We start from the raw sequence: 14,754 nt of genomic DNA on the forward strand, positions 1-14,754 counted from the left end.
GGGTCCTGGTGCACGAAACTCAAAAGGTTAGTATGCAGGTGCAGCAAGTGATTAAGAAGGCCAATGGAATGTTGGCTTTCATTGCTAGGGGGATAGAATATAAAAATAGGGAGGTATTGCTTCAGTTGTACAAGGTATTGGTGAAACCACACCTGGAATACTGCGTACAGTTATGGTGTCCATACTTAAGAAAGGACATACTTGCTCTCGAGTCAGTACAAAGAAGGTTCACTCGGTTAATCCCGGGGATGAGGGGATGGACATATGAGGAGAGGTTGAGTAGATTGGGACTCTACTCATTGGAGTTCAGGAGAATGAGAGGCAATCTTATTGAAACATATAAGATTGTGAAGGGGTTGGATCAGGTGGATGCAGGGAAGATGTTCCCGATGATGGGTGAAACTAGAACTAGGGGGCATAGTCTTAGAATAAGGGGCTGCTCTTTCAAAACTGAGATGAGGAGGAACTACTTCACTCAGAGGGTGGTAGGTCCATGGAATATGCTGCCCCAAAAAACTGTAGAAGCTACATCATTACATAAATTTAAAACAGAAATAGACAGTTTCCTAGAAGTAAAGGGAATTAAGGATTACGGGGAGCGGGCAGGAATTTGGACATAAGTCTAGGTTTGGATCGGTCATGGCCCTGTGGGTAGCGGAGCCGGCCCAGGGGCCGTGGAGCCTGACCCTGCTCCTATTTCGTGTGTCTAATTCTGTTAGATGCAGGGGATGGTTCTGTGATAGTGGATTGGCAGTTAGGATCAGATCAGCCATGATCTTATTGAATGGCGGAGCAGGCTCGAGGGGCCGATTGGCCTACTCCTGCTCCTATTTCTTATGTTCTTATCTTCATTGAATAATTACCAGTCATTTTTTGACTGGAAACTTAACCCTGCTGTTTCACTTTCAGTCAGGAACAGATCGCAGTTTGACAGCAATCTCTGATTTGACAGCACGTTTCCAGCATTCACCGTTGTTCTTCCCAACTCTAAACACAGTTGTAAAGGAGCCTTCTGTTCTGTGCCTAGGAGCTCTGAACCTGAACCATGGCAGAGAGCGGCTGGGACACATTTCTTACACGCCTTAAGATTACCCGCACGGCGACTTTGCTGTCAGTGAAGAGAGATGAGAAAGACCAAAGTGCCGTTTGCCCCTCTCAGCGTGGCCCTGAAGGACTGTGTCCAGGCTGAAGTTCTGTTCCCGCCGTACGATCCTCCCCCAGATTGTCCTTTCTGAGCTCCAGCCAGGTGATGCTGAACACTCAGATGGGAAAGATGAAAAACTACAACAATGTGTTTAAAGCAAAGCTGATTTATTCAGAATATTAAACTCCAGCCCAGTTACAGGGTTTATTGACATCAGCAGAAACAAACACACACTGTCAGAATGAACATGTTTCAGTCCTGGAAGTGTTTAACAACAGCAACAGCAGAATCCAACCCCTGCAGTCACATGTGAACTTGCTGGCGTGTCAGTAGGCTGGATGATCAATTAAATCCCTTCCCACACGCAGAGCAGGTGAACGGCCTCTCCCCAGTGTGAGTGCATTGGTGTGTCAGCAGATCTTTTGCGCTTTTAAAGCTCTTCCCACAATCAGAACATTTAAAAGGTCTCTTATTGGTATGAACAAGTTGGTGAGCTAGTAGATGTGGTGACTGAATGAATCCCTTCCCACACTCGGAGCAGGTGAATGGCCTCTACCCAGTGTGAACTCGCTGGTGTGTCACAAGGCCGGATGACTGAGTGAATCCCTTCCCACACACTGAGCAGGTGAACGGCCTCTCCCCAGTGTGAACTCGCTGGTGGACAGTGAGTTCAGATGACTACCTGAACCCAGTCCCGCAGTGAGAGCACCTGAACGGTCTCTCATCAATGTGAACACGTTGATGGCACATCAGTTCCCCGGAACTTTTGTAGCTCTTCCCGCAGTCCAGGCATTTAAAAGGTCTCTCATCAGTGTGAACTCGCCGGTGCTTCAGCAGATTTGATGACTGAGTGAATCCCTTCCCACATTCGGAGCAGGTGAATGGCCTCTCCCCAGTGTGAACACGCTGGTGTATCAGCAGGTCGCACGATCACCCAAACCTCTTCCTGCAGTGAGAGCAGCTGAACGGTGTGTAACTGGTGTGAATGTATTGGTGCTCCATCAGTGCCTCAGGGCGTTTAAAGCTCTTCTCGCAGTTGGAGCATTTAAAGTCTCTCTCATCAGTGTGAACCTGTTGGTGTCTCAGCAGGGCAGAGAAATGAGTGAATCCCTTCCCCCACACGGAGCAGGTGAACGGCCTCTCCCCGGTGTGACTGCACTTGTGTCTCGACAGGCTAGATAATCGGCTGAAGCCTTGTCCACACACAGAACATGTGTACGGTTTCTCCCCGCTGTGAACGGTGCATTTTACTTCCATGTTCAAACACCAATGATATTCAGGACCTGATGAATCGAGTGACTTTGTCAGCTCTTCATATGATGTTTGGCTTGAGCTTCCTGTCCACAAATTCTCCACTCCTCATACCCTGTAAGATGAATTTAAAACAGGAAAAAGAGAGCGTGAGAGAGAACCCACAAAAAAACAAAGGCAGGCTGTGAAATTGAGCTCAATGAATCTGGTCATTTGTGGGGCCGGCAGCAGAAAACGTGACCATGAAAGCTGCTGGATTGTCATAAAATCCCAACTGGTTCACTGATGTCCTCAGGGAAGGGAACCCGCCACCCATATGGGTCTAAACAAGACTCTCGCCTATATGGGAGGAGAGAGGTGGGAGCGAAAGGGGGGGAAGGAGAGGGACTTTATACATCTGCAACTCGACAAGAACTTTGACAGAACCTCCTAAACCTGCGACCTCTCCCACCTTGAAGGACAAGGTGCCGGGGAACACCATCACCTCCATGTTCCCCACCAAGTCACATACCACCCTGTCTTGGACATCTATCGCCGATCCTTCATCGTCACTGGGTGAAAATCCTGGATCTCCTTACCTGGCAGCATTGTGGGAGTACCTTCACCACACGGACTGCAGTGGTTCAAGAAGAAGGCCCAGCATCACCTTCTCAACGGGAAACTGGGGACTGGCAACATATGCTGGCCTTGCCAGTGACGCCCACATCCCACGAATGAATTTAAAAAATCTGCATGTGTAAACTGGATGGGGGTACAGTAGCATAGTGGTTATGTTACTGGACTAGTAATCCAGAGGCCTGGACTAATGATCCAGAGACATGAATTCAAATCCCACCACGGCAGCTGTGGAATTTAAATTCAGTTGATTAAATAAATCTGGAATAAAAAGCTAGTATCTGTAATGATGACCATGAAGCTATTGGGTTGTTGTAGAAACCCATCTGGTTCATTAATGTCCTTTAGGGGAGGAAATCTGCTGTCCTTAGCCAGTCTGGCCTATATGTGACTCCAGACCCACAGCAATTCGGTTGACTCTGAACTGCCCTCTGTGGTTCAAGAAACTGACTCACCACCACCTCCTCAAGGGCAATTAGGGATCGGCAATAAATGCTGCCTTGCCAGCGATGCCCACATCCCATGAATTAATTAACAAAAACTGGATTAAAAGCCTTTACAGAAACAATAGTCTTTTACATTGTAGGGACAGTGTCTGTTTAACAACCTAATCTCCCCTAGAATCCACCTCCCTTGACAGTCCCACATTGGAAATTGTTGGGTCTTCCTGGGCTCAGAAGTACTGGGGGTTAAACGCAGCAGCTTCTCCTCCATCTCCACTCCAGCTCAAACTGAAGCAACAAAAAGACCGACACAGGCGGCCAGGGACTGACTTCCGCATCCATCGCCCGCCCTGATACAAGCCGGCTCTGGATTGGCGGCTCTGCTGTGTCGATCCAGTTGTGGTTTCTCCTGTCCGGTCACTCCCGCGCATGCTCAGCTCACTCTTCCCGGGTGATTGACGGGAGGTCCAGACCAATAGAAAGAGAGGGGCGGGGCTGGAGGACCGGGCAGGCGGCCGGTCCCCCATCCAATCGGAGTGTGCGAGGGGCGGGGCTTGACCTTTAAACCTGAACAACAGAAGGTGAGCTGAGCATGCGCGGGTGAGGTTTGTTGGGCAGTGTGAGCTGAGCATGCGTGGGAGAGGCTGCAGCAGGTCAGAGGGAGGCGGGTTAATGAACCCCGGGGGGACGCGGGCTTCACACCCCGAGTGCGGCCCCAGGCCCGATTATAAGAGCAGTGAACATTATCCGCCCCCACCCGCGGGTTCCCGTTTCACTCCGGCCCGAATCTCAACAAAGCGCCAAACTCCGGGACAGACAGGAAGTGAGTCAGGGAGCGTCTGTAAATGGAGGAGAAATGGAGATTGGTCAGGGAGCGTCTGTAAATGGATGAGAAATGGTGACTGGTCAGGGAGCGTCTATAAAAGGAGGAGAAATGGTGACTGATCAGGGAGCGTCTGTAAATGGAGGGGAAATGGTGAGTGGTCAGGGAGCATCTGTAAATGGAGGAGAAATGGAGACTGGTCAGGGAGCGTCTATAAAAGGAGGAGAAATGGTGACTGATCAGGGAGCGTCTGTAAATGGAGGAGAAATGGAGACTGGTCAGGGAGCGTCTGTAAATGGAGGAGAAATGGTGAGTGGTCAGGGAGCGTCTGTAAATGGAGGAGAAATGGAGACTGGGCAGGGAGCGTCTGTTAATGGAGGAGGAATGGTGACTGGTCAGGGAGTGTCTGTAAATGTAGGAGAAATGGTGATTGGTCAGGGAGCGTCTATAAATGGGGGTGAAATGGTGACTGGTCAGGGAGCATCTGGAAATGGTGCAGAAATGGTGACTGATCAGGGAACGTCTGTAAATGAAGGAGAAATGGAGACTGGTCAGGGAGCGTCTGTAATGAAAGGAGAATGGAAACTGCTCAGGGAGCGTCCGTAAATGAAGGAGAAATGGTGACTGGTCTGGGAGCGTCTAATGAAAGGAGAAATGGTGACTGGTCAGGGAGCATCTGTAAATAAAGGAGAAATTGAGACTGGTCAGGGAGCATCTGTAAATGGAGGAGAAATGGAGACTGGTCAGGGAGCATCTGTAAATGAAGAAGAAATGGTGACTGGTCAGGGAGCATCTGTAAATGGAGCAGAAATTGTGACTGGTCAGGGAGCATCTGTAAATGGAGGAGAAATGGAGACTGGTCAGGGAGCGTCTGTAAATGAAGGAGAAAGCGAGTGTGGATGACTGAGCGAATCCCTTCCCACACACGGAGCAGGTGAACGGCCTCTTCCCCAGTGTGAGTGCGTTGGTGTTGCATCAGATACTTTCTGCTTTTAAAGCTCTGCTCAGTCAGCACATTCAAATGGTTTCTTATTAGAGTGAACAAGTTGGTGTGCAGTGAGGCTGGAGGAGTTAGTGAATCCCTTCCCACACACGGAGCAGGTCAATGGCCTCTCCCCAGTGTGAGTGCGCCGATGATTTTCCAGCTCAGATGGGTAATTGAATCCCTTCCCACAGTCCCCACATTTCCACGGTTTCTCCGTGGTGCAGGTGTCCTTGTGTCTCTCCAGGTTGGACAATCAGTTGAAGCCTCGTCCACACACACAACACGTGTACGGTTTCTCCCCGCTGTGAACAGTGCGATGTTTTTTCAGGCTGTGTAACTGGTTAAAGCTCTTTCCACAGTCAGTGCTCTGGAAAACTCTCACTCGGGTATGTGGGTCTCGGTGCTTTTCCAGTCACACTGATGTTTGAAATCTTTTCCCACAGACAGAACAGACAAACATTTCTCCTTCCACATTCAGAGGACGATGATATTCAGGTCCTGATGAATGGAGTGACTCTGTCAGATCTTGATGTGATGTTTGGTTTGAGTTTCCCGTCTGTAAATCCTACCCTTCTAATACCCTGTAAAAGGAGTTTACAAAAGTCATCACTGTAAGTACAGGATAGAAATTCAGAACAGACAATTCTAGCTTATATGGAACATTCTTTCCTCTCTTGTTCCCCGAAAGCTATAAATCCCTGTCCCACACACGCTCCCTCTTCCCTGTGCTAAAATCCAAGCCCATCGCACGATCTCCAAATTTTTTCCTCAGCTTCCAGTTTTCTTCCTCCCCTGAAGGTGCTGACTCTGGCTGGGTTCAGTTCTACACTCACTGGTTCCCCTCCCTCTCCTCCCCTGAAGGTGCTGACTTTGGCTGGGTTCAGTTCTATACTCACTGGTTCCCCTCCCTCTCCTCCCCTGAATGTGCCGAATCTGAATGGATTCAGTTCTACACTCACTGGTTCCCCACCTTTCGAATTGCTTTGGACACTTTATTAAATACACACACAACAGACGCACATTAATCTGATGGGAGATCACGGACACACGAGCAGCCAGCGGTGTGGAGCCTCCTGAGAGTCCGGCCCCTTTCCAGCCAGTATTTACAGGAGCTGGGGCACGGAAAAGAGTCCAATTGAAATTAGTGATATATTTATTCACACAAACCAAGCCCCAAAATAATGAATAATTTCTCCTTTATTTACAGACGACCCTTGACCTATCACCATTTCTTCTCCATTTCCACATGCTCCCTGACCTATCACCATTTCTTCTCCATTTGCACATGCTCCCTGACCAATCACCACTTCTCCATTTACAGACGCTCCCTGACCAGTCTCCGTTTCTCCTCCATTTACAGACGCTCCCTGACCAGTCTCCATTTCTCCTCCATTTACAGACGCTCCCTGACCAGTCACCATTTCTCCTCCATTTACAGACTCTCCCTGATCAATCACCATTTCTCCTCCATTTACAAACTCTCCCTGACCGGTCTCCATTTCTCCTCCATTTACAGACGCTCCCTGACCAATCACCACTCCTCCATTTACAGACTGCCAAGGTCCGCGCATGCTCAGCTCACCTTCTGTTGTTCAGGTTTGAAGGTCAAGCCCCGCCCCTCACACACTCTGATTGGTTGGAGGACCTGCCGCCCGCTCGGTCCTCCAGCCCCGCCCCGCTCTTCCTATTGGTCTGGAGCTCCCGTCAATCACTCGGGCAGTGTGAGCTGAGCATGCGTGGAACTTGGCAGCAGCCGCTGACACATCAGGTGAGAGAGCTCAGGGAGCGGGTTCATGAACCCCGGGGGGACGCGGGCCGCTCACACCCCGAGCTCAGGGAGCGGGTTCATGAACGCCGGGGGGGACGCGGGACGCTCGCACCCCGAGCTCAGGGAGCGGGTTCATGAACCCCGGGGGGACGCGGGCCGCTCACACCCCGAGCTCAGGGAGCGGGTTCATGAACCCCGGGGGGCCGCGGGCCGCTCACACCCCGAGCTCAGGGAGCGGGTTCATGAACCCCGGGGGGAGGCGGGCCGCTCACACCCCGAGCTCAGGGAGCGGGTTCATGAACCCCGGGGGGACGCGGGCCGCTCACACCCCGAGCTCAGGGAGCGGGTTCATGAACCCCGGGGGTACGTGGGCCGCTCACACCCCGAGCTCAGGGAGCGGGTTCATGAACCCCGGGGGGACACGGGCCGCTCACACCCCGAGCTCGGGGAGCGGGTTCATGAACCCCGGGGGGACACGGGACGCTCACACCCCGAGCTCAGGGAGCAGGTTCATGAACCCCGGGGGGACGCGGGCTGCTCATACCCCGAGTGCAGCCCCAGGCCCCATTATTAAAACACTCAACATTATCCGCCTCCCCACAACTACCCGCCAGTTTAAGACACAAACTCCGGGACAACCAGGAAGTGCTGGGAAATCCCCAGCTAGTCAGGGAGCGTCTGTAGATGGAGGAGAAATGGTGACTGGTCAGGCAGCGTCTGTAAATGGAGGAGAAATGGTGACTGGTCAGGGAGCGTCTGTAAATGGAGGAGAAATGGAGACTGGTCAGGGAGTGTCAGTAAATAAAGGAGAAATTACTCGTTATTTTGGGGCTTGGTTTGTGTGAATAAATATGTCACTAATTTGAATTAGACTTCTCTGTGCCCCAGCTCCTGGAAATACTGGATGGAAAGGGGCCGGACTCTCAGGAGGCTCCAAACCACTGGCTGCTCGTGTGTCAGTGATCTCCCATCAGATTAATGTGCATCTGCTGTGTGCGTGTTTAACAAAGTGCCCAAAGCAATTCAAAAGGTGGGGAACCAGTGAGTGTAGAACTGAATCCATTCAGATTCAGCACCTTCAGGGGAGGAGAGGGAGGGGAACCAGTGAGTGTAGAACTGAACCCAGCCAGAGTCAGCACCTTCAGGGAAGGAGAGGAAGAGGAACCAGTGAGTGTAGAACTGAACCCAGCCAGAGTCAGCACCTTCAGGGAAGGAGAGGAAGAGGAACCAGTGAGTGTAGAACTGAACCCAGCCAGAGTCAGCACCTTCAGGGGCGGAGAGGGAGGGGAACCAGTGAGTGTAGAACTGAACCCAGCCAGAGTCAGCACCTTCAGGGGAGGAGAGGGAGGGGAACCAGTGAGTGTAGAACTGAACCCAGCCAGAGTCAGCACCTTCAGGGGAGGAGAGGGAGAGGAACCAGTGAGCGTAGAACTGAACCCAGCCAGAGTCAGCACCTTCAGGGGAGGAGAGAGAGGGGAACCAGTGAGTGTAGAACTGCACCCAGCCAGAGTCAGCACCTTCAGGGGAGGAGAGGGAGGGGAACCAGTGAGTGTAGAACTGAACCCAGCCAGAGTCAGCACCTTCAGGGGAGGAGAGAGAGGGGAACCAGTGAGTGTAGAACTGAATCCAGCCAGAGTCAGCACCTTCAGGGGAGGAGAGGGAGGGGAACCAGTGAATGTAGAACTGAACCCAGCCAGAGTCAGCAGCTTCAGGGGAGGAGAGAGAGGGGAACCAGTGAGTGTTGAACTGAACCCAGCCAGAGTCAGCACCTTCAGGGGAGGAGAGAGAGGGGAACCAGTGAGTGTAGAACTGAACCCAGCCAGAGTCAGCAGCTTCAGGGGAGGAGAGGGAGGGGAATCAGTGAGTGTAGAACTGAACCCAGCCAGAGTCAGCACCTTCAGGAGAGGAGAGGGAGGGGAACCAGTGAGTGTAGAACTGAACCCAGCCAGAGTCAGCACCTTCAGGGGAGGAGAGGGAGGGAAACCAGTGAGTGTAGAACTGAACCCAGCCAGAGTTAGCACCTTCAGGGGAGGAGAGAGAGGGGAACCAGTGAGTGTGGAACTGAACCCTGCCAGAGTCAGCACCTTCAGGGGAGGAGAGGGAGGGGAACCAGTGAGTGTGGAACTGAACCCAGCCAGAGTCAGCACCTTCAGGGGAGGAGAGGGAGGGGAACCAGTGAGTGTAGAACTGAACTCAGCCAGAGTGAGCACCTTCAGGGGAGGAGAGAGAGGGGAACCAGTGAGTGTGGAACTGAACCCTGCCAGAGTCAGCACCTTCAGGGGAGGAGAGGGAGGGGAACCAGTGAGTGTGGAACTGAACCCAGCCAGAGTCAGCACCTTCAGGGGAGGAGAGGGAGGGGAACCAGTGAGTGTAGAACTGAACTCAGCCAGAGTGAGCACCTTCAGGGGAGGAGAGAAGTTGACCGAAAGAAAAAATGTTGGAGATGGTGCGATGGGTTTGAATTTCAGCACAGGGAGGAGGGAGAGTGTGTGGGACGGGGATTTACAGCTTTAGGGGAACAAGAGAGGAAAGAATGTTCCATAGAAACTAGAATTGTCTGTTCTGAATTTCTATCCTGTACTTACAGTGATGACTTTTGTAAACTCCTTTTACAGGGTATTAGAAGGGGAGGATTTACAGACAGGAAACTCAAACCAAACATCACATCAAGATATGACAGTCACTCGATTCATCTGCACCTGAATATCATCGGCCTTTGAATGTGGAAGGAGAAATATTTGCCAGTTCTGTCTGTGGGAAAAGATTTCAAACATCAGTGTGACTGGAAAAGCACCGAGACACACACACCCCAGTGAGAGTGTTCCTGGGCACTGACTGTGGAAAGAGCTTTAACCAGTTACACAGCCTGAAAAAACATCGCACTGTTCACAGTGAGGAGAAACCGTACATGTGTTCTGTGTGTGGACGAGGCTTCAACTGATCATCCAACCTGGAGAGACACAAGGACACCCGCACCATGGAGAAACCGTGGAAATGTGGGGACTGTGGGAAGGGACTCAATTACCCGTCCCAGCTGGAAACTCATCGGCGCAGTCACACTGTGGAGAGGCCGTTCACCTGCTCCGTATGTGAGAATGGCTTCACTAATTCATCTCACCTGCTGAGACACCAGCGAGTTCACACTGACGAGAGACTTTTTAGCTGCTCCCACTATGCGAACTGTTTTAAAAGCTCTGAGGAACTGATTCAACACCAGCGAGTTCACACTGACGATAAGCCATTCAGTTGCTCTCACTGTGGGAAGTGATTCAAGCTGTCATCCAATCTCATTGTACACCAGCGCACTGACACTGGGGAGAGGCCATTCACTTGTTGCATGTGTGGGAAGAGATTCACTAAATCCTACAACCTGCTGACACACCAGAGAGTTCACACTGGGGAGAGGGCGTTCACCTGCTCTTTGTGTGGGAAGGGATTCACTAAATCATCAAACCTGCTGACACACCAGCGAGTTCACACTGGGGAGAGGCCGTTTGTAGTGTATGTGCCTTTAAGAGCCCCATGTGTACTGTAATGCCGGTAATGGCCACTCGGACTATATAAGCCTGTATATTGTGTTGTATCAGTTAGTTCCCCTCCAGACTTTGTTCAGTAAACACCTGTGAAACCAACTCCTGTCTTCAGTGTCTCTATTAACACACGGACACAACAGTGGCGACGAATTGGAAACGGACTTACGCCCTGCAATTCGGCAGCACCTCAAGGACATCGATTCCTCTGGCGTCCAAAGTTGAAGAAAATCAAGAAAAAGAAAAAGCTGTGGTTTCACCAGCTAGCCAAGCTGGTGGCAGGTACTGCAATAATCCTTCCTAGGGGTCGGGCTGGGGCTCCAGCGGCTGGCTCTGCAGCTAGGCCAAGCAGCGAAGGCGGAGGCAAGCAGTAACAGACGGGCAGGGAGCACTCGGGAGACGGCCGGCGCTGCAAGCAGGTCGGCGTTCAGACCTAGAGAGAGAGTCCGGCGGGAACGAGTCTCCAACTGTAAATAAATAAATAAAAAGAATGGAAACCCGCGGGGAACAGCGTTGTCATCGGCAGCAGCGGCGGGGAAGCACGGGAAGCGCCATATCTTTTCTGCAGAAAAGAAAGAAGCGCGGGAAGCACCATTTTTTTTCTAGGATGCCTAAGTCTGGCAATATTGATGCTTTTGATAACGAGATAGAGGATTGGACCACATATGTGGAAAGGGTGGAGGTATATTGCACCGCAAATGGAATAGAAAATGAAAAAACAGCGTCAGTACTGCTAAATCTAATGGGCGCAAAGACATACGGGCTGTTACGAAACTTAATCACTCCAGCCAAACCAAAGGACAAGAATTTTAAAGAAATTGTTGATACCCTACAGGAGCACTTAAACCCAACACCGCTGTTGATAGCGGAACGATTCAAATTCTTCAAGAGGAATCAACACAAGAATGAAAGTAACGCTGATTACCTCACCGAATTAAGAAAGCTATCAAAGCACTGCCAATTCGGAGCAGGACTAGCAGATTATCTTCGAGACAAATTCGTCTGCGGTCTCCTAAGTGAAGGAACACAGAAAAGGCTGCTTTCTGAAAAAGATTTAACACTGGACAAGGCTTTCAGTATGGCTGTATCATACGAAGCAGCCGCAAGAGGAGCTGCAGAGATACAACAAAAGACACAGGACTTCGGCACCCATGAAATGACACAGGGTTTCGAGAGATGTTATCGCTGCGGCAGATCCACCCATGACCAGAGGGACTGCTGGTTCAAGGACAAAGCATGCAGGCAATGCGGAAAGATTGGACACATTGCACGGGTATGCCGATCTGGACAAAAAAAATCCACGGACAGGAAAAAAAAAATCAATAAAGAAAAGTACAGAAAGGTACAAATGATGACGGACAGTAGCTCCGAAGACCAGAAGAGCGATAGCGACTCCGGAAACAAGAGACTAAGCTGTCTCAAATTACATAATGTAATTGCCAAAGAAGATTACCAGACCATTTGGGTTACCCTCACTATAGCAGGGTCCCCAGTTAAAATGGAGCTAGATACAGGATCAGCTCTGACCGTCATAAATCGACAGGATTACGAGCGGCTATTTCCGCATAAACCTTTAAAAGACACATCCATTATCTTGAAAACATATACGGGGCAGAAAGTATACCCCAAAGGAAAAATAAGGGTGCCTGTTGTATACAACGGCAAGGAAATACAAAAGTTGTATTTATATGTTCTACAAGATGGTGGTCCACCGCTGTTGGGACGTGAATGGATCAGGAAAATAAGTTTAGACTGGCACTCCATTCAGGCACTGACGGTGACCAGTAAGGAAAAAAACGATGATGACGTCATACGTGAATGATTAAAAGACATCTTGGCCAACGCCAAAGAAATGTTTCAAGAGAAATTAGGAACCTTGAAAGGCATCACCGCCTCAATAAAAGTGGAAGATGCAGCAATTCCCAAGTTTTTTAGGCAAGACCGGTGCCATACGCAATTCATCCAGCAGTCGAGGCAGAGCTGGAGAATTTGGAAAAGGCAGGCGTATTATCCAAAATAGATTGGAGCGAGTGGGCAACACCCATCGTCCCAGTCATGAAGAAAGCATTGAATAATGATAAATCTGAAGAACAGAGAAAAATTTGCATCTGTGGAGACTTCAAGGTGACTGTAAACCCGGTCCTTCACACGGAACAGTATCCTCTTCCGAGGATAGAAGATATTTTCGCCTCACTATCCGGAGGGAAACGTTTCACCAAAATTGACTTGGCACAGGCATATCTACAGATGGCGGTTGAAGAGGCCTCTAAAAAGTATCTTACGATAAATACACACAAAGGTCTATACCAGTACAATCAACTGGTTTTCGGAGTAGCATCCGCTCCAGCTATCTGGCAAAGAGCTATGGAGCAAGTCCTCCAAGGGATTCCGGGTACTCAATGCTACCTGGACGACATCCTTGTAACAGGAGAAAACGACAACGAGCACCTTGCCAATTTGGAGCAGGTGCTCACTAGGTTGAGAGAACGGGGCCTACGAGCAAATCGCCCCAAGTGCGAATTTTTCCAGAATCAAATATCATATTGTGGCCACATAATTAATAAGGAAGGGTTGCATAAGTCACCTGAAAAAATTGAAGCGGTCAGAAAAGCCCCAGCACCTGAAAATGTTTCACAATTAAGGTCGTTCCTGGGATTAATAAATTACTATCATAAATTTTTACCGAACTTATCAACTCTTCTGCACCCTCTTAATGAACTGCTACAAACAGGAGTAATTTGGAAATGGAGCTAAGACTGTAAACGTGCCTTCCATAAATGCAAAGACTTAATCACGTCCAAAGAAGTTTTGGCTCATTACAACCCATCACTGCCAATCAGACTGGCGTGCAATGCATCCCCTTACGGCATAGGAGCAGTATTATTGCATAAATTCCCTGATGGCTCGGAACGGCCGATAGCTTTTGCATCATGCTCATTGAACTCAGCTGAGCGTAACTATGCCCAAATCGACAGGGATGCACTCAGCCTGGCATGGGGAGTGAACAAATTCAACCATTACCTACACGGACAAAAATTTACCTTGTTGACTGACCATCAACCCCTCATCTCCATATTCAACCCTAAAAAGGGTGTTTCCATTATGACAGCGCAAAGGCTACAGAGGTGGTCCCTTTTTCGAGGGGCACACCAATACAACATAGAATACAAAGGGTCAAAACAGCATGGGAATGCTGACGGGTTATCGCGCCTACCATTGCCAACGGTAGAAGAAGCACCTACCGTAGACCCAATGGAGATTTTCCACGCTACCATAGTCGAATGTCTACCAGTAACAAATTCTGCCATTGAAAAGGAAACTAGAAATGACCCGACTCTCTCATGAGTCTACGATTTAACGGTGAAGGGATGGCCAGCACATGGCGAACCACTGTTGCCAGCATTCTCGCAAAGAAGAGAACAGCTGTCAGTGTGCCGAGGAACCTTGATGTGTGGATCCAGAGTGGTGATTCCACCCAAACTCCAGGATAAAGTTCTAAAAGAGCTTCACGAGGGGCATCTGGGTGGAGTGAAAATGAAGAACCTAGCCAGGGCGTTTGTATGGTGGCCAGGTATCGATGGAGACATCGAAGAAATGACCAAGAGCTGCCTAGGATGCCAGAAGTTCCAAAACGCTCCACCACAAGCCCCTCTACATCCATGGGAGTGGCCCTCATCTCCCTGGCAAAGGGTACACATCGACTTTGCTGGTCCATTTATGGACTCAATGTTCTTAATCACGGTTGATGCACACTCCAAGTGGCCGGAGGTAATAAAGATGTCCTCCACCACCACGGAAAAAACCATCACAGTATTAAGGACCATATTTGCCAGGAATGGGCTGCCTGAACAGATCTGTTCTGATAATGGACCGCAATTTGTGTCCGAAGAATTCAGGAAGTTCTTAAAAAACAATGGGGTTAAGCACTACACGTCTGCCCCATACCATCCCGCCACCAATGGATTGGCTGAAAGGTTTGTCCAGACCTTCAAGAAGGCCATCAAGGCCATGGGTAATGAAGACATAAAACTTCAGCACAAGGTGGATAACTTCTTGTTCGCATACAGGGATGCAACACATATGGTTACAAACCAAACTCCCGCCATGATGTTCTTCAATAGAAGCCTAAGATGCCGGCTGGATTTGATCAAGCCAAACATCAGAAGGGACATGGAGAACCGACAATTTCAAAGCA

At 49.9% G+C, this 14,754-nt stretch overlaps 1 pseudogene across 1 annotated transcript; it reads right to left on the reverse strand.

Annotated features, from left to right (window-relative positions):
- Positions 1-1,294: 1,294 nt before the first annotated feature.
- Positions 1,295-3,845, reverse strand: LOC147118847 (uncharacterized; annotated as a pseudogene). The gene is made up of 2 exons (XR_015077957.1): positions 3,618-3,845; positions 1,295-2,510 (listed from the first exon to the last, which is right to left on the reverse strand). The product of XR_015077957.1 is annotated as an uncharacterized LOC147118847 (transcript).
- Positions 3,846-14,754: the final 10,909 nt, after the last annotated feature.

Source organism: Somniosus microcephalus, chromosome 4 (assembly GCF_052327205.1).
Source record: "Somniosus microcephalus isolate GS21.2 chromosome 4, FLI_Smic_1.0, whole genome shotgun sequence".
NCBI classification, from domain to species: domain Eukaryota; kingdom Metazoa; phylum Chordata; class Chondrichthyes; order Squaliformes; family Somniosidae; genus Somniosus; species Somniosus microcephalus.